The sequence below is a fragment of the Thamnophis elegans genome, chromosome 1, assembly GCF_009769535.1.
Source record: "Thamnophis elegans isolate rThaEle1 chromosome 1, rThaEle1.pri, whole genome shotgun sequence".
NCBI classification, from domain to species: domain Eukaryota; kingdom Metazoa; phylum Chordata; class Lepidosauria; order Squamata; family Colubridae; genus Thamnophis; species Thamnophis elegans.
In genome coordinates, this window is record NC_045541.1 from 172767515 (window position 1) to 172790958 (window position 23444).

Below are 23444 nucleotides of genomic sequence, written 5' to 3' on the forward strand. Positions count from 1 at the left end.
CTGTGTAAGCACCTCCACACCAGTTGTAGATGAATAACATTTCTCCTCCGTCACTCTTTTAATTTTGAAAGGCTAGCTGAAAGTTTCCAGCTTCCTCCCGATTAAAAAGAAATGTCTCCATCCAGTTAAATGAAATTCCGGGGGATGTGCTGATGTAGACTTCATTCATTCATTCATTCATTCATTCATTCATTCATTCATTCATTCATTCATTCATTCATTCTGTGTATTAGTACAGAATTGTTTGTCCATTTCTTCCAGGGTGTTTTTCTAGATTTCACAATATTGCCTACACTCTTATTTATTCCTTGGTATACTTCATTCATTCATTCATTCATTCATTCAATTCATTCATTCATTCATTCATTCATTGCAACAGTACATAACTGTTTGTCCAGTTCTTCTAGGGTATTTTCTGCCTTCCCAACTCTTGCCTACATCTTTATTTATCCCTAGGTAGACTTCATTCATTCATTCATTCATTCATTCATTCATTCACTACAACAGTAGAGAATTTTTTGTCCAGTTCTCCCAGGGTATTTTCTGGATTTGCTTATTTACACACTTATTTATTTGCTTTGTTTACACACCTATTTATTCATTGGTTTAAGTTAGGTTTAGGTTTCGTTTTATTTATATGCCGCCCTATTCCCAGCGGGACTCAGGGCGGCGCACAAACCCAGGGGGGGAAAGGGAAACACAAAAACTACAAATACAAGTATTTAAAAATAACCAACAGACACACAAATCGAGAGGGGAAGGGAACTCATCAACCCCCCATTGCTAGAGTTAAACATCTGTGTTCCTCCATGGGCACCTAACCATCTTAAAAATCTCAGAGTCCTCAGTCCTCTACTGAAACCAAGCTTATGCATGGTAGCATGGAAATTAGAATGCAGTATTACTGCCGACTGACAGTAGTTCGATCCTGACCGGCTCAAAGTGGATTCAGCTTTCCATCCTTCTGAGGTCAGTAAAATGAGGACCCAGATTGTTGTGGGCAATAGATGCCAACTCTGTAAACCGCTTAGAGGGGGCTGTGAAGAAATTATGAAGCAGTATATAAATCTAAGTGCAATTGCACTCACACTTATTGGATGATGTTGTCCAGCCACTCCTAATCCAATTGACTTCACAGAATAGTTCTGAAGAGAAAATTGAGAAGGTGAAGGAGGGGAGTCTTTATGTAACACCCCTTAAGCTCTTGGACAAGGTATGGGATATTGTAAATTAACATAAATAAAAGTAAACGCTTAGTTTAATAATCTGACAGGGGATCTGTTAAAAGAAAAATGCCCATTGAATCCCAATGGGTTTTTCACATGTGTATTTCCCCCTTTTTTAATGCATTTTATGTACATTTAAAGCAATAATGGGTTTTACAACATGTTGTTGTTGTTAGTTGCAAAGTCGTGTCCGACCCATCACGACCCCATGGACAATGTTCCTCCAGGCCTTCCTGTCCTCTACCATCCTCTGGAATCCATTTAAGCTCACACCGACTGCTTCAGTGACTCCATCCAGCCACCTCATTCTCTGTCGTCCCCTTCTTCTTCTTTTGCCCTCCATCTTTCCCAGCATGAGACTCTTCTCCAGGGAGTCCTTCCTTCTCTTTAGGTGGCCAAAGTCTTTGAGTTTCCTCTTCAGGATCTGGCCTTCTAAAGAGCAGCCAGGGTTGATCTCTAGGACTGACTGGTTTGATCGCCTTGCAGTCCAAGGGACTCGCAGGAGTCTTCTCCAGTCCAACATAGCCCTCGTCTTAATATTTTATTCATTTATTTTATTTATATCCTATCTCTATGATTTTTTTTTATAACTGCTCAAGACAGAAAACATATTTAATACTCCTTGTTCTTCCTATTTTCCCCACAATAACCCTGTGAGGTGGATCGTGCTGAGTGGGACTGCCTCAAAGTCATCCAGACAGCTTTCACGCCTAAGACAGCACTAGAACTCATTGTCACCTAGTCACAGGCCCCAAATCACCCAGCTAGCTTGGCAACATAGCTGGCTGGTGAATTCTGCAAGTTGAAGTCTATACGTCTTACATTTGCCAATCGTGAGAACGATTGATCAGTGGAACAGCTTGCCTCCCAGAGTCATTCATGGGTGTTCCATCCTGAAGGTTTTAAAGAAAAGGTTGGGCAACAATTTGTCTGAAATGGTGTAGGGATTCCTGCGTTGGACTAGAAGGCCTCCAAGGGTCCCTTCTAGCCTATGATTCTATGGTTCTAAGACAAAAGGGGCAATGCTTGCACTCTTCAAATCCCTGAAAGCAAATTGTGTCCCATGATGGCAAACGTGAACATGAAACCAGAATAACACAGAAAAGGTCCATGTAATTTTTTATTATTCCACAAGACAGAACACAGGTACAACAATTGGATGGATAGTAGAACTAATGATCCTTATTATTTTATTTTGTTTTATTTTTATTTCATTTCATTTATTATTTCATTTCATTTTACTTTATTTTATTTTATTATTTTACTTTATTTTACTTTATTTTACTTTTTTACTTTATTATTTTACTTTATTTTACTTTATTTTACTTTATTTTACTTTATTTTACTTTATTTTACTTTATTTTACTTTATTTTACTTTATTTTACTTTATTTTACTTTATTTTACTTTATTTTGCTTTATTTTACTTTTTTACTTTATTATTTTACTTTATTTTGCTTTACTTTATTTTACTTTATTTTACTTCATTATTTTACTTTATTTTACTTTATTTTACTTTTTTACTTTATTATTTTACTTTATTTTACTTTATTTTACTTTATTTTACTTTATTTTACTTTATTTTACTTTATTTTACTTTATTTTGCTTTATTTTACTTTATTTTACTTTTTTACTTTATTATTTTACTTTATTTTGCTTTACTTTATTTTACTTTATTTTACTTCATTATTTTACTTTATTTTACTTTATTTTACTTTTTTACTTTATTATTTTACTTTATTTTGCTTTATTTTGCTTTATTTTACTTTATTTTACTTCATTATTTTACTTTATTTTACTTTGTTTTACTTTTTTACTTTATTATTTTACTATATTTTACTTCATTATTTTACTTTATTTTACTTTATTTTACTTTATTTTACTTTATTTTACTTTATTTTACTTTATTTTACTTTATTTTACTTTATTTTACTTTATTTTACTTTTTTACTTTATTATTTTACTTTATTTTACTTTATTTTGCTTTATTTTGCTTTATTTTACTTTATTTTACTTCATTATTTTACTTTATTTTACTTTATTTTACTTTTTTACTTTATTATTTTACTTTATTTTACTTCATTATTTTACTTTATTTTACTTTATTTTACTTTTTTACTTTATTATTTTACTTTATTTTGCTTTATTTTGCTTTATTTTGCTTTTTTTGCTTTATTTTGCTTTATTTTACTTTATTATTTTACTTTATTTTACTTTATTATTTTACTTTATTATTTTACTTTATTTTGCTCTATTTTGCTTCATTTTACTTTATTTTGCTTTATTTTGCTTTATTTTACTTTATTTTACTTTATTTTACTTTATTTTACTTTATTTTACTTTATTTTTTTATTTTATTTTATTATTTTTATTTAATTATTTTATTTTACCATTACATTTGTATGCCAGCCACCTCGCTATCCAGATTGCATTTGGATCATTAATTAGTATTCCCGCACTGAACAAGGGTAGGTTTTGATGGGTTCCAGGGTCTTTTGCAACTTATGAAGTGTAAAGAGATGGATGGATGGAGGATACTTTAGACAGAATGGTCAGCTCTAGGGATAAATGGAACTGGGGGCTAAATGGAACTGGGACCCTCAATGAATTACAACTAAAAAACAACACAGGGACATAAACAGAAGCCACAGAATAGACTTGTAGACGAACACACACAAACAGCCTTGGAGAAACTACTGTATATAGCAAAGCATGAGCTCATGATTGATATAAATACAATACAATACAATAGCAGAGTTGGAAGGGACTTTGGAGGTCTTCTAGTCCAACCCCCTGCTTAGGCAGGAAACCCTATACCGTTTCAGACAGATGGCTATCCAACATCTTCTTAAAGACTTCCAGTGTTGGGGCATTCACAACTTCTGGAGGCAATTTGTTCCACTGATTAATTGTTCTGTCAGGGAATTTCTCCTCAGTTCTAAGTTGCTTCTCTCCTTGATTAGTTTCCACCCATTAGTTTCCACCCAAATCTTTTAAGGAAGGCCAGGTCAGGAAACAGATAACACCAGGACTCAATTTTATTGATATATTGTCAGGTCCAAGCCCAAAGACAACACAGTGAAATGTACAGGAGTTTAATTCTCTATTTGCTTACACATAAGAGCCATGGGGGTGCAGCAATTAGAGTGCAGTATTGCAGCTAATTCTGCTACTGTATATACTCAAGTATAAGCCTAGTTTTTCAGCCCACTTTTTGGGCTGAAAAAAGCCGCCTCGGCTTATACTCGAGTCAGTGAAAAATTTGCCCGAAATGGAGGAGAAAAAGGGGCGGGGCCATGCCGCTGGGTGACACTCGTGAATGGCCCAGTGTCCCTGTGAGTTTCCCCTCCCTCTGTGTCAGTTTGCCGCGCAGCGCGCACCGCACTATCCCCCCTCCTCACGTTCTAATGTAATGCAGGGCTGTCTTACGATTCCCCTTCCTCCCCCTCCTGCCGCTCTGCAACGATGTCCCACCTCCTCCTTGTTATGGCAAGCAGCCACATAGCGATGTCCCACCTCCTCTGGTACAGTGATCCAATGATAGGAATCACTGTGCCGTGTGTCATAGGAGGCGGGACATCGCTCCCGCGGCTGCACGGGACATCATCATCACAGCGGGACATCAGCATCATGAGGTGAGTGAAGTATTTCATTGAATACACCGCTAGTTTACTGTTTTTCTTTGAAATAAATATTCAAAAACATTATTGGTATCTATTTTTATTTTTGAAATTTACCGGTAGCTGCTGCATTTCCCACCCTAGGCTTATACTCGAGTCAATAACTTTTCCAGTTTTTTGTGGTAAAATTAGGTGCCTCGGCTTATATTCGGGTCGGCCTATACTCGAGTATATACGGTAACTACCAGCAGTTCGGTTTTGAATGGCTCAAGGTTGACTCAGCCTTCCATCCTTCGGAAGATGGTAAAATGAGGACCCAGATTATTGGGGGCAATTATGCTGACTCTATAAAACCGCTTAGAGAGGGCTCTGACGCACTATGAGGGCAGAGGTATATAAGTCTAAATGCTATTGCTATTGCTAATAGACAGAATCTCGGCCAGACTAAAGGTTATTTCTATACAGAGACAAGTCACTGTGGTTTTCTTGGCTATGTTTTCTAAGTGGTTTATTGGCTATTTCTTCTAACCGGATTGTGTGTCTAAGGCAGAATCTTTTGAGGAAGAGGAGAGGAAGAAGTAACAATATAATAAGAGGAGAAAGATGTGCCAGAGAAAGAGATCAGGAAAGAAGAGAAGAAGGAGAAGTAGAAGGAGGAGAAGGAAGAAATCAGGAAGGAGGAAAAGATATGGCAGAGAAGGAGAAAGAGCTCAGGCAAGAGGAGGAGGAGGAGGAGGAGGATGAAGAGGAAGAGGAAGAGGAAAAGGGGGAAGGAAGTAACAATATAATAAGAGGAGAAAGATATGGCAGAGAAAGAAATCCGGAAAGAGGAGAAGGAGGAGAAGGAAGGGCAGGAGATCAGAAAGGAGGAGAAGATATGGCAGAGAAGGAGAAAGAGATCAGGCAAGAGGAGGAGGAGGAGGAGGAGGAGGAGGAGGAGGAGGAATAATATATTGTGCCAACTCTGGATCTTTTTCCAAGAAACGGAGCCTTTTTTTCCTTGACAATCCTAATCAAAATATTTGCCCCCAAACGATCAAGTTAACATCCTTGGGTTTTTATGGCACCAACGGAGCCCTTTGAATAATTTATGGGGAGCGGAGTTACCTCTGACCTTGAACGTTGGAGCCTTTCTCTTTTCTCTTCCTCCGTTCTCACAGCCGTTTGGAACAGCTGGACTGTCTGGCCGCAGCCGGGGAGCTCAGGGCAGGCTTTGTCTAACTCGGGCCATTAGCTGAGACAACTTTACAATTCAGAGAAGTAATAATATAATATTTATGGACTCTCCATCGCCTCCCGTCTCGCTCTTTCACTGACTTTACCGTGGCCGCCTTGTTGGCCTTTTTCAAGTTTGGCGGGGCGAAAGGTTTCTTTCTGTGCAGAAAAAGCTGGAAGGAGAACAAAAAGGAGCAACCCAAGAGAAAGGAGAACCCCAAACAACCCCAGAATCCTCTTCTATTCCGTTTTGCAAAATTTATATTGTTACCGCTGCTTATTAACAGGTCTGCCTTGAGGACAAAAATCTTGCCTTCCCATCCTTTCTGCAGGAAACAGTGGGGTTTTTCTTGCTTGGGGGTGATAAGAGATGTCAAGAGCCAGCAATTTGCTACAAGAGCTAGTTTAGTTTAGTTTAGTTTAGTTTAGTTTAGTTTAGTTTAGTTTAGTTTAGTTTAGTTTAGTTTAGTTTAGTTTAGTTTAGTTTATTGGGTTTGTATGCCGCCCACTCCCGGAGGACTCCGGGCGGCTTACAATAAAAAGGGGAGGGGGATAAATAAGACAAAACAACAATTTAAAATACAACAACATACACAATTAAAGTGGGGCTGGATACTTCTACAGCCCCCGGCCTGCCGGAGCAGCCAGGACTTAGTAGCTTTACGGAAGGCCGGAAGGGTAGTAAGGGTCCGGATCTCAACGGGGAGGTCGTTCCAGAGGGCCGGAGCTGCAACAGAGAAGACCCTCCCCCGGGGGGTCGCCAGCCGGCATTGGCTGGCGGATGGAATCCGGAGAAGGCCAAGTCTGTGCGATCGAATCGGTCTTAGGGAGGTAATTGGCAGGAGGCGGTCTCTCAGGTACCCAGGTCCGATGCCATGCAGGGCTTTAAAAGTAACGACTAGCACTTGAAGCGTGTCCGGAGACCAATGGGCAGCCAGTGCAGCTCGCGGAGGATAGGTGTAACGTGGGTATACCTAGGTGCACCCACAATCGCTCGCGTGGCTGCATTCTGGACTAACTGAAGTCTTCGAACGCTCTTCAAGGGCAGCCCCATGTAGAGTGCGTTACAATAATCCAGTCTTGAGGTGACGAGGGCGTGAGTGACTATCCGAAGGGCCTCCCGGTCCAGGTAGGGTCGCAATTGGTGCAGCAGGCGAACCTGGGCAAAGGTCCCCCTGGTCACAGCCAACAAATGATGTTCTAACGTCAGCTGTGGATCCAGAAGGACTCCCAAATTGTGAACCCTCTCTGAGGGGCGTGTGATTTCACCCCCCAGGTTAAGGGATGGAATAGCTGGACCATTTTGGGGAGGGAGCATCAATAGCCACTCGGTCTTGTCGGGATTGAGTGCAAGCTTGTTCGTTCCCATCCAGACCCTAACAGCCTCCAGGCACTGGCACATCACTTCTACTGCTTCACTGAGTTGGCACGGGGCAGACAGATACAGTTGTGTGTCGTCCGCATATTGGTGGTATTTGATCCCGTGCCGTCGTATGATCTCACCCAGGGGCTTCATGTAGATGTTAAATAGGAGGGGGGATAGGACCAAACCCTGCGGCACCCCATAGTTGAGGGGCCTAGGGGTCGACCTCTGCCCTCCGACCAACACCGACTGCGACCTCTCCGAGAGGTAGGAGGAGAACCACCATAGGACGGTGCCTCCCACTCCCACCTCCCGTAACCGTCGCAGAAGGATACCATGGTCGATGGTATCGAAGGCCGCTGAGAGGTCAAGAAGCACAAGGATAGAGGGGTGACCCCTATCCTTGGCTCACCAGAGATCATCGATCAGTGCGACCAAAGCAGTTTCCGTGCTGTAACCAGGTCTGAAACCAGACTGAAAGGAATCCAGATAATCGGTTTCATCCAAGGACCGCCGGAGTTGAAAGGCCACCACTTTCTCAACAACCTTCCCTACAAAGGGGAGGTTGGAGACTGGACGATAGTTACTTAAAATGGCTGGGTCCAGAGAGGGCTTCTTCAGGAGGGGTCTCACCACCGCATCCTTTAGGAGGAGCGGGAAGGATCCCTCCCGGGGAGAGGTGTTAACTATCCGCTGGATCCAGCCACGTGTCACCTCCCTGCTGGTCGAGCTGGCTCAAGCTATCAGATTCACGAGCAGTGTATCTTCCACCTGATAGGAAGTGCCCAGTAGTGGGTTTCAGATCCCGTTGCAGCTAGTATGCTGCAATGAGGCCCGGCATCCACCACATGAATGTGCGCAGCACACGCATGCATACTTACCACCTGCGACGCTCCAGCTGCTCGGCAGAATGTTGCGCAGGCGCCGTACGCTCTGTGAGTGTGCACGAAAGCCCCAATCGGCTCAAATAGCGGTAAGGAGAGCCCACGGGTGGATGGGCCCTCCGGAACACCATACCGGAACGGTACCTGGTGCTCCCAGTAGGCACCGGTACGCCTGTACCTGGGCGTACCAGTCGTATGCCACCACTGGAAGTGCCCCAATACAGGTATCCTTGACATTTCCTGACAATTAGGTCAATTAATCAGTGGAACAACTGGCCTCCAAAAGTTGTGAATGCTCCAACGCTGGAAGTTTTTAAGAAGATGTTGGATAGCCATTTGTCTGAAGTGGTGTAGGGTTTCCTGCCTAAGCAGGGGGTTGGACTAGAAGACCTCCAAGGTCCCTTCCAACTCTGCTATTTTATTCTATTCTATCTTCTTCTTCTTGTGCCATATCCGTCATCAGACATTGGTGATCCCATTTTTATCAACAGCCACATGAAAAAGTACTGCTGAGTTTTGACCAAACCAGTTTGAAGCCATGATGTTCTTCTTCTGCCTGGACCTCATTTGCCTTCAATCTTTCCCTGGAGGATTAAGCGAAGGATGCTGTATTTTTCCAGGTGTCGCATCCCATGTCCGAAATATTCTAACTCTTACTTTTTAATGGCTTTGATGATTTCCCTTGGCTTTCCCAGGCAGCCTATCCCCTCCTCATTTGTGATTTTGTCACAATTGTTACATTTAAACAGTCACCTTTAAATCCACATTTCAAATGCTTTGCGTTTCTTCAAGTAGTTTTCTGTCGGAGACCAACTCTCCACTCCGTAGAGCAGGATAGGAAAGATGTAGCATCTGACAAGCCTGATCTTCAACCTTACACAATTGCGACCGTTGTGACATCCTCATGGTCACGTGATCAAATTTAAAACGCTTGGCAGCTGGCTCGTACTTATGACGGTTGCTGTGCTACGGGGTCATGTGATTCCACTTTTGTGACCTTCTGACAAACAGGGGGGAAGCCAGATTTGCTTAATGACCGCATGATTCACTGAACAACTTCCGTGATTTGCTTAACAACCATGGCAAAATGCTCGTAAAATGGGGCAAAACTCACTTAAGAACTGCCTTGCTTGGCAACAAAAACATGGGGCTCAATTGCGGTCGAAAGTCAAGGACAGCATGAGTTCATCCTCGACTTACAACCACAACTGAACTCAACATGACAGTTGTTAACTGAGTCATGTCCCATTTTACCAGCATTTTGCCATGGTTGTTAAGCAAATCACTGAAGTTGTTAAGTGAATCGTGGGGTTGTTAAGCAAATTTGGCATCCTCCTTTGATTCTGCTCGTTAGAAGCTGACTAAGAAGGTTGCAAATGACAATCCCAGGGCCCTGGGATGCTGAAAACTTCATCAATTCCTTCCAGTTGTTAAGCACCCAAAGTATGATCACCTGATTGTGAGGAATTTTGCAACAGTCATAAGGGTGAAGACTGATCCTAAGCCACTTTTCCCAGGGCTGTTGTAAATTGGAACGGTCATTAAACAAATGGTTATTGTTGTAAGTTGTTGTAAGTTGAATCCCAATGGGTTTTTCACATGTGTATTTCCCCTTTTTTAATGCATTGTATGTACATTTAAAGCAATAATGGGTTTTACAACATGCTGTTGTTGTTAGTTGCAAAGTCGTGTCTGACCCATCACAACCCCATGGGCAACATTCCTCCAGGCCTTCCTGTCCTCTACCCTCCTCTGGAGTCCATTTAAGCTCAGGCCTGCTTCTTCAGTGACTCCATCCAGCCACCTCATTCTCTGTCGTCCCCTTCTTCTTTTGCCCTCCATCTTCCCCAGCATGAGGCTCTTCTCCAGGGAGTCCTTCCTTCTCATTCGGTGGCCAAAGTACTTGAGTTTCCTCTTCAGGATCTGGCCTTCTAAAGAGCAGTCAGGGAGGGAAGGAAGGAGGGAGGGAAGCAAGGAGGGAAGGAAGGAGGGAAGGAAGAAGGGGGGGAAGCAAGGAGGGAAGGAAGGAGGGAAGGAAGGAGAGAAGGAGAGAAGAAAGGAGGGAAGGAAGGAGAGAAGAAAGGGGGAAGGAAGGAGGGAAGGAAGGAGGAAAGGAAGGAGAGAAGGAGAGAAGAAAGGAGGGAAGGAAGGAGGGAAGGAAGGAGAGAAGGAGAGAAGAAGGGAGGGAAGGAAGGAGGGGAAGGAAGAAGAAGTAGGATTGTTGTAAAATAAGATGGGTTTATGGGATGGTAAGAAAGCAACTTCAATTATATTGTCAGCTGTAGGGGAGAAAAATTGTTACAAGTACATATTATTAATAACAGTTATGAGATCATATAATTGTGAATGTATATATGAGAAATTAAAACCTATTGGCGACCTTCCCAGCTGGCTTCCAACAAGCCAAGGCAGGTGGGAAATCTGGATTCACTTTAACGACCTCGAGATTCCCTTCATGACGACAGTTTCGTTTAACAGTCCTGGCAAGAAAAGTTATAAATATTGAGCTGATTCACTTAACAACCGCCTCTGCTTAGCAATGGAAATCCTGGCCTCACTTGTGTTGTAAGTTGTGAGGACTATCGACGTGCGAGAAAGAGAGATGCCCAAGACTTTCAAAAAGCTTCAGCCGTCCTGCAGAGTGTCTCACATTCAATTCGGCTGCCTGCGTTGCCTTCTGCTTCCCCGGCCACTATGAGCCGCTTGGGGATGGCTTTTCCAGACAACAGACATCTCTTTCCCATCAATTGGCATAAATTGAGGGGTGGGGCTGGGGATCTAGACATGCACCCCCTTCCTAGACAGACAGGCCTTTCTAATTAAGGCCTGGTGTCAGCCATGTGCTTTGCAGAGCTCCTTGGCCATTTAAATGCACATCTGAAAGGGAGGGGCTGCTAATTTGCCTACAAGGCCGCCTTTGGGCAGATGGCCCTCCACCTGCCGCAAATATGCAAATGAGGTCTCAGGCTGGGCTGGGGTCTTTGGGATGGCGGAGGAGAAGGTGGGATGGGCATTTGCAAAGCAATATCCAGTTTTTCCCAGTAGGAACGGAAGGCAATGTTACTTGCTGGGCTGGTTTCGCTTGAGCAAAATCCAGGTAGACCTCAACTTACAGAATGCAGGATAACAGAGTTGGAAGGGACCTTGGAGGTCTTCTAGTCCAACCCCTCGGGCAGGAAGCCCTATGCCATTCCAGACAAAGGGTTGTCCAATCTCTGTTTTAAAAACTCCCAGTGTTGAAGCATTCACAACTTCTCGAGGCAAGTTGTTCCACTGGTTCTTACTGACAGGAAATTTCTCCTTATTTCTAGAATTGTTCTCTCCTTGATTATTTATTTATTTATTTATTTTATTTTATTATTTTATTTTATTATTTTATTTTATTTTATTTTATTTTATTTTATTTTATTTTATTTTATTTTATTATTTTATTTTATTATTATTTTATTTTATTTTATTTTATTTTATTTTATTTTATTTTTTATTTTATTTTATTATTTTATTTTATTTTATTATTTTATTATTTTATTTTATTATTTTATTTTATTTTATTTTATTTATTTTATTATTTTATTTTATTTTATTTTATTTTATTTTATTTTATTTTATTTTATTTTATTTATTTATTATTTTATTTTATTTTATTTTATTTTATTTTATTTTATTTTATTTTATTTTATTTATTATTTTATTTTATTTATTATTTTATTTTATTTTATTTTATTTTATTTTATTTTATTTATTTTATTTTATTTTATTTTATTTTATTTTATTTTATTTTATTTTATTTTATTTTATTTTATTTTATTTTATTTTAATTTTATTTTATTTTATTTTATTTTATTTTATTTTATTTTATTTTATTTTATTTTATTTTATTTTATTTTATTTTATTTTATTAGTTTGTATGCCGCCCACTCTCAAAGAGACTCAGGGCGGCTTACAGGTAAAAAAGGGAGGGGGGGACATACAAAAAAATAAAAAACAACATTAAAAATTCAACAACATTCATAACTTAAGATGGGGCTGGATAAATCAACAGCCCCAGGCCTGCCAGAACAACCAGGTCTTGGTCGCTTTGCAGAAGGCCGGAAGGGTAGTAAGGGTCCGGATCTCAACAGGAAGATCGTTCCATAGGGCCGGAGCAGCTACAGAGAAGGCCCTCCCCTGGGGAGTCACCAGCCGACATTGACCGGCAGATGGAATCCGGAGGAGGCCTAGTCTGTGCGATCTTATAGGTCTCTGGGAGGTAACTGGCAGGAGGCGATCTCTCAGGTAGCCAGGTCCGATACCATGTAGGGCTTTCCATCCGTTTCTTCTTCTCTTGCCCTCTGGTGCTTTGGAGAATAGCTCGACTCTCTCTTCTTTGTGGCAGCCCCTGAGACATTGGAAGACTGCTATCATGTCTCCCTTAGTCCTTCTTTTCGTTAAACTAGAGATACCCAATTCCAGCAACCATTCATTATATATTTCAGCCTCCAGTCCCCTAATCATCTTTGTTGCTCTTCTCTGCACTCTTTCTAGAGTCTCCACATCTTTTTTTTACACTGTGGCAACCGAAACCAGATGCAAGATATTTCAAGTGTGACCTTACCAAGGCATTATAAAGTGGTATTAACACTTCACGTGATCTTGATTGTGTCCCTCTGTTAATGCAGCCTAGGTCTGTGTTGGCTTTTGGGGCAGCTGTAGCATTCTGCTGGTTCATATTTAAGTGATTGTCCACGAGGACTCCAAGATCCCTCTCACAGTTACTGGAGCGAGGTACCACCTACTGTATACTATATCCATCCATTTGGTTTTTCTTGCCTAAATGTAGAACTTTACTTTTTTTCACCACTGAGTTTCGTTTTATTAGAGAGTGCCCAATGTTCAAGTCTGTCAAGATCCTTCTTATCTTAAGTCTGTCTTCTGGAGTGTTGGCTATTCCTGCCAGCTTAGTGCCATCTGCATTTGATGAGTTCCCCTTCTATTCCCTTATCTAAATAATTGATGAAGATATTAAAGAGTACTGGGACTAAGACAGAGCCTTGGGGTACTCCACTGCATACTTCCTTCCATGATCATGCTTGGTTCAGGGTAGCATGCTAGAACAGAATGAAAAAAATTATTTCATGTGATGAATCTCATCTCAACTTAGGCTTGAAAGAAGGTGGCATGACTTTTGGCCAATCACTAGGAGACAATGAATTCTAGTTCCATCCTAGGGGACTTCTAGGGAACTCTCGACCCAAGCTACCTCACAGGGTTGTTGTGAGGAAAAAGGAGGAAAGAGTATTATGTCTGTTTTCTGCCTTGAGTTATCAATAAAGTCCTAAAGGCTCTATAAAAATCTAGTAAATAAATTCAAATAGAGTCAATGTGTAATTACTTTCCAGCAATAGTCAACAAATTCCTCCCCTGACCCTTTAGTTCAAAAATATTAGTTTTCTTTGGAGGTTAGACTCAAAATTTCCAGGCCCAAATGACTCCCTTGAGGGCTCAGTTTATCTGATTTTGCCACATTGTGCGTGGGAAATGGTGGGCAGGCTGGAAACGGAGCGTGTCAAAAAAAATCAAGATGGAGGCAGTGCCCATGCCACTGAAGCCCCGCCCCTTTTGCATTATAAATAAGTGGTGGGCTTTAGTCATAGGGCCACAGCTGCCATTTTGACTTGCTGATCTCATAAATGCCAAACTCAGACCTGGTGGAAAGATACCTGGAGAGTATCATTTCAGAGAAAGTCTGTTAGCTCATGAGAAAATTCTTGCTACAGTTTTGCAAAGTTTGTTTGCTTGTTTGTTTTGTCAAACACGTACAGGATAACAGGTATAAGTATAACCATGAACAAAGGAAATGAATACAAATAAAGGGGGACAGTAGGACAGGGACGTTAGACACGCTGGTGCGCTTATGCACACCCCCTTTACGGACTTTTTAGGAATGGGGTGAGGTCCACCGTAGGCAGTTTGAGGTTGAAGCTGTGGGGGTTTGTGGATGTAACAGCAGAGTCAGGTAGTGCATTCCAGGCATTGGTTCCACCACAAAACCGCGTTCGACTAAAGCGCACTCGACGAAACCGCATACCTGACGTCATCACAGCGCGACGAAAAAAGCACGCTGTGAGCTCTAACGCTAAAATTAACCCCTAAACCTAAACCTAACCCTAACCCTAACCCTAACCCTAACCCTAACCCTAACCCTAACCCTAACCCTTAACCTAACCCTAAACCTAACCCTAACCCTTAACCTAACCCTAACCCTAACCCTAACCCTAAACCTAAACCTAAACCTAACCCTTACCTTAACTTGAATCGGCTTGCTTTCAAAGCGCTTCTTAAAGCGCCCTTTTTTCTCCGCGGTCGCTGTTGTCGCGCTGCTGATGACGTCAGCGACGCGGTTTAATCGGGCGCGCTTTAGTAGACCGCGGTTTTGTCGTGCCACGCCAGGCATTGACCACTCTGTTGCTGAAGTCGTATTTTCTGCAATCGAGTTTGGAGTGGTTTACCTTGAGTTTGTATCGATTGCTTGCCCGTGTGTTATTGAAGTTGAAACTGAAGTAGTCATTGACAGGTAAGACATTGTAGCAAACAATTTGGTGTACTGTGCTTAGGTGAGACGATAGATGGCGTAGTTCCAGGTTGTCAAAGCCCAAAATTTTGAGCCTGGTGGCGTAAGGGATTCTATTGCGAGCAGAGGAGTGGAGTACTCTTCTTGTGAAATACTTCTGGACCCAACTCAATTGTATTTATGTCCGATAAACAGTGTGGATTCCAAGCTGACGAGCTGTATGTTATTATTAAGTTGTTATTTATCCCAGAAATCCATCTACTCTTGCTTCCTTGGTCTTGTCCAATTGTGTGGGACCTGAGATTGTGTTTGGTAGAAGGGTAAAAATGGATATTTTTGTGAATATTTTAACTTCAGAATCCACCGCCATCCAATATGGCAGGATTTCCCAACCTAGGCCGTTTTAAGATGCCTGGACTTCAACTCCCAGAATTCCCTAGTCAGAAAAGGTAGCTAGGGGATTCTGGGAATTGAAATCCACAACTGCCAAGGTTAAGAAACATTGCTGTGGCTGTGTATGTCCCCAGCATCCAAGACTCCAGTTCCAGTGTGGCATCTATCTTTGTCCTCAATCTAGTGGTGGGTTTCAAAAATTGTTCGAACCTACTCTGTGGGCGTGGCCTCCTTTGTGGGAGTGGCTTGCTGCCCATGTGATCGGATGGGAGTGGCTTGCCACCCATGTGACCGGATGGGAGTGGCTTGCCACCCATGTGACCGAATATGAAGATGCCGCTGACACTTGTCAGAACCACCTTAAATTACCTCACACCCAGCACTGGCATGCATAAGAATATGATGTAAACTTGTTTTTTAAAAGGCATCTTTGGTTTGCGTTAAAACAACTTCAACACACGCAATGTTCTGATTGCACCACAAACGCAGTAGTCATCCTTACCTTTCACAGAGGCACTGAGTTTTAGAAATATGAGCATGATAGTGTAGAATAATCATATCCAAGGACCAGTGGTGGGTTTCAAGAAATTTTGGAGCCTCTTCTGTAGGTGTGGCCTGCTTTCCGGGTCCACTGGTGGAACCTCTTCTAACCGGTTCGGTAGATTTGACGAACCGGTTCTACCGAATAGGTGCGAACTGGTAGGAACCCACCTCTGCCTCAATCCCTTCCTCCTTGTTCAGGTCCAGCCACAACAGTTAGAAGAGCAGGCTGTGTCCTTCCCACCCAAGGTGCCAACTGCTCAAATCCACAGGAAGCACAAAAAACAACAACCCAAAATTTATTTATTTAGTAGTATTTATTAATACTTATAGGCCGCCCTTTTCCCTGAGGGGACTCAGGGCGGCTTATATAAAATAGGGAGGGGGGGTATAAACAATAAACATAAAACAATACATAAGAGTAAAATAGTACACAACATTCATTCAAAATGACCAATCTCTGTTACGATGACAGCTACAATAAGCAACAGTAAATTATACAGCAGGTTGTTTGTTCACCCCAGCAAATCTTGCTCCTTTTCCAATTTGGATGCCAATCTGCCTCAAAATTGTCTACCTTTGGCCTAATAATCTAGTATCAGTGCTGGCATGGATTAGCCTATGATTATGCCACAGCATTTAGAAATTATGCTCCTGCTCCACCATTATGGTCTACGGGAGAGCCACTAATACTTCTCTTTTGTTATCCACAGGTTACAAAGTCAGAGGTTCGAGGGACCAGCAGCCCTGCAAATTTTTCTCCAGGATTTCGCTGCTGATACCTTCTTTCTAGAAGCCTATTTCCAAGGGCTTTTGCCATTGTTTTTATGGTGAAGATGGACATGGGAGGTGGAGAGCAGTGGAGCTGAATCGGAGATCCCAGTTGGAGACCAACCAGCAAGTCAGCATGTTCCTTCACCAGCTCTCTTTTTGTTTTCTGCCCTTGGAGCGTACAAGGCAGCACAAGCGAAGTTTGAGCCAAGTGCTAAACCAAGTTAAAATTGAGTGGGGAAGGTTTTTAGAGCAGCAGGTTAGGAGCCTAGCCACTGTGCCAGCATGTGATGTGAACCAGCCCATCAGGTTAAACCATGATAAGGTTTATTTGAGTGGGAGGCAGAACATGTTATATTAACACTGCAATTTTTCAAATGTAGTCTTGAATCTAGTATAGTGTGTCACGTTGTTGGCAAATCCCAGAATCCCCATTCCCAAGCTTCCTCTTAAAGTGCCCAAGGTTGAGAAACTCGGTTCCACCACAAAACCGCGTTCGACTAAAGGGCGCTCGACGAAACCGCGTAGCTGACGTCATCACAGCGCGACAACAGTGCGGAGAAAAAAGCACTCTGTAAACGCTAAACCTAAAATTAACCCCTAAACCTAAACCTAACCCCCCTAAACCTAATCCTAAACCTAACCCTAAACCTAACCCTTAACCTAACCCTAAATCTAACCCTAAACGTAACCCTTAACCTAACGCTAAACCTAATCCTAACCCTTAACCTAACCCTTAACCTAACCCTAACCCTAAACCTAACCCTTACCTTAATTTGAATCGGCTTGCTTTCAAAGCGCTATTTAAAGCGCCCTTCTTTCTCCGCGCTCGCTGTTGTCGCCCTGTTGATGACGTCAGCGACGCGGTTTAATCGGGCGCGCTTTAGTCGAGCGCGGTTTTGTCGTGCCACGGAGAAACTCTGCACTAAGGAATAGGAGGAACATATTGCCACTGCTTTGGGAATAACATTTAACAGGAGAGCAGAATAACGGCGTTGGAAGGGACCTTGGAGGTCTTCTAGTCAAACTCCCTGCAGAAGCAGGAGGCCCTATACCATTTCAGACAAATACTTGTCCAATCTCTTCTTGAAAACCTGCAGTGTTAGAGCATTTACAACTTCTGGAGGCAACTTGTTCCACTGATTAATTGTTCTGTCAGGAATTTTCTCCTTAGTTCTAAGCTGCTTCTCTCCTTGGTTAATTTCCACCCATTGCTTCTTCATAGAGCCGAGGTGGCGCAGTGGTTAGGGTGCAGTACTGCAGGCCACTTCAGCTGACTGTTATCTGCAGTTCAAGCGGTTCAAATCTCACCGGCTCAAGGTTGACTCAGCCTTCCATCCTTCCGAGGTGGGTGAAATGAGGACCCAGACTGTGGGGGCGATATGCTGACTCTGTAAACCGCTTAGAGAGGGCTGAAAGCCCTATGAAGCGGTATATAAGTCTAACTACTATTGCTATTGCTTCTTGTTCTACCCTCAGGCGCTTTGGAGAATAGTTTGACTCTCTCTTCTTTGTGGCAGCCCCTCAAATATTGGAACACTGCTATCATGCAGTGTTCTAATATTGTCCTTCTTAGTCCTTTAGGTCTCCCCTAGTCCTTCTTTTCATTAAACTAGACATACCCACTTCTTGCAACCGTTCTTCATATATTTTAGCCTCCAGTCCCCTAATCATCTTGGTTACTCTTCTTTACTTTAATTTATTTTTGCTTCTCACTTCCATTCTTTGAATCTCAGCTTGTAAAAGTTAAACTCTTAAAGATCCCAACTGTGGTTACTAAACAAGGACTAATTGTATCTTCCAACTCCAGCTTCACCCTATCCCAACATTTGAAGGAAGAGATGTCACTTTTCAGCCTTCTGGCAGGATCTGCTGGATCTCAAAGGGAAGGGGCTCCCAGCCAGGGCTACCATAGAGAAGGCACCTTTCCTAGGGCCGACTAGATGGCAATATTTAGACAAAGTGGCAACATTTAGGCAAGAAAAACCAAATGCACAGGTACAGTATGGATGGTACCTGGCTCTATAGTAGTAACTGTGAGGGGGGTCTTGGAGTCCTAGGGGACAACCACTTAAATATAAGCCAGCAATGTTCTGCAGCTGCCAAAAAAGCCAACACAGTTCTAGTTTGCATTATTAGAGGGATAGAATCAAGATCACATGAAGTGTTAATACACTTTTATAATGCCTTGGTAAAGCCACACTTGGAATACTGCATTCAGTTTTGGTCGCCACGATGTAGAAAAGATGTGGAGACTCTAGAAAGAGTGCAGAGAAGAGCAACAAAGATGATGAGGGGACTGGGGGCCAAAACATATGAAGAACGGTTGCAGGAACTGGTATGTCTAGTTTAATGAAAAGAAGGACCAGGGGAGATATGATAGTAGTGTTCCAATATCTATGTGTTCCACAAAGAAGAGGGAGTCAAACTATTCTCCAAGGCACCTGAGGGTAGAACAAGAAGCAATGGGTGGAAACTAATCAAGGAGGGAAGCAACTTAGAACTGAGGAGAAATTTCCTGACAGTGAGAACAATTAATCAGTGGAACAACTTGCCTCCAGAAGTTGTGAATGCCCCAACACTGGAAGTCTTTAAGAAGATGTTGGATAACCATTTGTCTGAAGTGGTGTAGGGTTTCCTGCCTAAGCAGGAGGTTGGACTAGAAGACCTCCAAGGTCCCTTCCAACTCTGTTATTCTATTATATTTGTTGAATTTGATGGGACTGACATTTATGTAAATCATCCTAGGATATGTTGGTAATCCACTATAATTTCACCTCTTGGAGTGTGCTTTTTTTTAAGTATTGTGAAAGAAATAGTGTCTTTTTTTACCTTGAGCACTGAAACATTCCCGTTGAAGCTGCTAATCTTATTAAATCTAAAAAAAAGTTGGTGGAAAATGTCAGGTGGAAATATTATAACAAGTGTTCTTTGTAACAGACATACAAACAAACAAATAAAAAAGAGGTTGGATATATTTTTTAAAAAAATCTTGTTTTGTGTATATTTATAAATCAGAAGGAAAGTAACTCAGGGATATCCGCAGGGCATTGCTTGTTTCTTAAATGACTGGCAACCACTTGTGGAAACCAAATTACAATTTTGCTAAAGGATTGTGTTTGAATTTTGATTTTTTTTTTTACCCATCTGTTCTCACATCTCAAATGGAGACCAGGTAAATAGCAGCAGTTTGGCATCATTTCTCTTCAGTTGCTTTAATAGAAAGATTGATTGCCAATGCATATAAACCTCTGGTTTCCATCCTGCTATATCCAGAGTCCTATCTAAAGTATCTGGGAGTTTTACTTAACACCGACTTTATTACAGATGCTCCTGGAGTTACAGCCATTTTTTTTAGCAATCCTTCAAAGTTACATCAGCACTGGAAAAAAAAGTGACTTTCGATCAGTCCTCGCACTTATGACTGTTGCCCCATCCCCATGGTCACATGATCAAAATTCAGACGCTTGGCAACTGACTCATATTTATGACGGAGCAGTGTCCCAGGATCATGTGATCCTCTTTTGCCATCTTCTGACAAGCAAAATCAACGGGGAAGCCAAATTCACTTAACAACCGTGTTCCTTATTTAACACTGCAGCGATTCACTTAAGAACTGCGGCAAGAAAGATGGTAAAAGGGGGCAAAATTCATTTGACAACTGTTTCACTTAGCAACTTAATTTTTCAGCTCCACTTGGATCGTAAGTGTACTGGTTTACTTTAAAAAAAAAGACAGCAACTACAGCGGAACTAAATGGAGCCTCTATTGTTGTTATGTTAGTAACACAGCTGTTCAGTGAATCTGACTTCCCCATTGACTTTGCTTGTCAGAAAGTTGCAAAGGGAGATTACATGACCCTGGGACACAGCAACCATAATCAATCCATCAATCAATCAGAAAAGAGCTGGAAGAGGTCTGATTTTTCACCCTCCCCAGGCTTCAGGAAACCCTCTGAAAGCTGGGGAGGGCGAAAAACAGCCCCAAAGGGCCAACCCAAAGTTCATTCCCAAACTTCCGGTTGGGCCATTGGGGGGCCATAGGAGACGTGTTTCACCCTCCCCAGGCTTCAGGAAAGCTTCCGTAGCCTGGGGAGGGGTCATGCATGCATGTGCAGAGGGGGGGGTCGCACACACATGTGCAAGTGGGTGGCAGTGGTGGGATTCAGCCGGTTCGCACCTATACGGGAGAACCGGTTGGTAACTTTTTAAGCAGTTCAGAGAACCGGTTGTTGGAGGAAATCTCATTTTGTTTTTTCCCCACTTTACAGGGCTAATCCTGTAAGGAAGGCAGGAAGGAAACATTCTGGTGTTGTTTCTAGCCTGATCTTTAGTGCCCTGCTTACAGAAATTGCCTCTCCAGTTAACCCTTATTGCATTGTAACAGCTAAGGTGAAGCGCCCATCAACGTGAGTGATGTTGAGTTGGCCACGCCCACCCAGTCACATGACCACCAAGCCCCACCTACCCTACTGGTCATTAGGGCAGAGAACTGGTTGTTAAATTATTTGAATCCCACCACTGGTGGGTGGTGAGATTGAGTGGGCACTCGCATGCGTACGATAGCACACGCGTGCAATTTTGGCATACACAAGAAAAAAGGTTTGCCATCACTGTCCTATATCATTTCAGACAAGCGACTGCCCAGTCTCTTCTTAAAAACCTCCAGTGATGAAGCCCCCATGACATCTGAAGGCAATTTCTGTTCCACTGGTCAATTGTCTTCACTTATCATTTGAGGAGATTAAATAATAGGAGGCATTTGCAGAGGTCTTGCTGACTAGCTGGGACTCTAAAGGCTTGGTCTGGTCTTATAAGATGCAGCATGGATTTTTTTGGAGGCCACAATTTCCCAAGCTTTAGGCAAACATTTCTTAAAAGCCGAACATTACAGCATGCTCAGAACCACTGTGAAGGGAGACAATATTCATTGGGAAGTTGCAGCTAATAGGCCTAGGAGTGAGCTTGCAGGCCTCACTGAACCAAAGTTTTAAACTAATATAATTGCAAAATGTACCAGACTAATATTTCCAAATGTGCTGACTTGTGCTGCATTTTCTGCAAAGTTTGTACTTGATATGGATATATTTAGAGCAGGAAGAGTAAGATGGTGGAAAATGAGGAACTGAAAGTAGAAAGCGTCTGAGAACTTCGAATGTACATGGGTATTTGCAGAGAGTGACGGTCAGTAAGGCAGAACAAAGAAGTAAGTTGTGAAACGCATGCAGAAAAGTATAAAAAGATTGTCTTGGGAAGAGTTGAGGGCCGCTGGGCGTAACTAATCCTTGCTGGGTTCACCTATGACAGTGAACCTTATTGCAATAAGATGCTAATTTAAATAATGCTATGTTTGCTATTCATGTTCAAAAATGGTTCATGAAACAATTAACCTCGGATCTTAAAGTAAGATTTATTGCCTGTGGTTGCTTGTGGTTTCCCTTCGTTTTTTATATAGGAATTTTTTTTCTAACACCACAGAAGGAGAAGGTGAGCGACGGGCAGTGGTGGGTTTCAATTTTTTTTAGAACCTCTTCTGTAGGTGTGGCCTGCTTTGTGGGAGTGGCTTTCTGGCCATGTGACTGGGTGGACGTGGCCAACTTGTAAAATGTGGTGATACTCACTTAAAAACGCTCTTGCTTTCCAACCAAGATGTTGGCTCAGAAACTCTGGCATTTGAAGCACGCAAGTCTTAAAGCTGTCATGTTATAAACCATTACACCTCTAACCCTTTAGAAAAAAAAAACCAGAGGTGTTCAAACTTGACAGCTTTAAGACTTGTGGACTTCAACTCCCAGAATTCCTCCTCCAGTCATGTTTGCTCAGGAACTCTGGCATTGAAGTGTGCAAGTCTTAAAGCTGTCAAGTTACAAGACCCTGGCACCCCCAACCCTTTAGAAAAAAAAACCCAGGGGTGTTCAAACTTGACAGCTTTAAGACTTGTGGACTTCAACTCCCAGAATTCCTCCTCTTGCTCTTCATCTTGATGATGTGCGGATGGACAGGGGGGGGGAGGGAGCTGGAACCCGTTCTAAACGGCACAGTAGATTTGTGGAACCTCTTCTATAGAAGAGGTTAGAACTGGGAGGAACCCACCCATGGCGATGGGAGGGAGATAGTTCCCAATAGTTTCCGAGACATTTCAAGGGGGAGACTGGGGTGGAGGGAAAAGTGGGGTTACAGCTTCTTCTCTTTTGGCTGGCTGGCCAAATACAAAGCCTGGCCGTCGCTGGAGTTAATCCATCTTTAACTCTGTCTGCGGACCACCCAGCGAAAGAGCAGTCACCCATAGAAGATCCCTAATATAGTATAAAATGCAGAGAGATCTTACAAGCGACTTAAAGGTTTAGCTGGACTTCAGGGCGGTGGTGCAAAAGGTCTCCTGGGCTCTCTGTCCTGCACGCAGCCCCCTCCTCTTCTGGCTGCCCTTGCTCTCAGACTGGAGATTAGCCCGTTTCCCCCCCCCTCCTGCTTCCCCCCCCCCACATCCTAGGGCAGGCCAATTGAATGGGCTTTTCAAGTACCGTATCTGCCTTCAAGTCTTTTTAAATACACCCAGAAGGGGGGGGGAACGGGTGGGGAAGGGCTCTGGAGTTCAGATACTTCTACACCAGATTTGGCACCAGCTGGTGTTTGGTCCCCGCCATAATCCAAAACGTTTTGAAATCTCAACGGGAATTGGAAAGAAAACTTGAGGCATCACACGCCGATAAACACCCGCTTCTCCATCGATTTATTGTTCCCTGAAGTTATCCTGTAGTTGTCCTTAACTCAACATGAATTCTGGTACTTAAGCACTTCAGTTCACATTTCTTGCTTCAACAGTAGTTTCCCTGGCATCCCATTCAGTGGTGGGATTCAACATTTTTTACTACCGGTTCTGTGG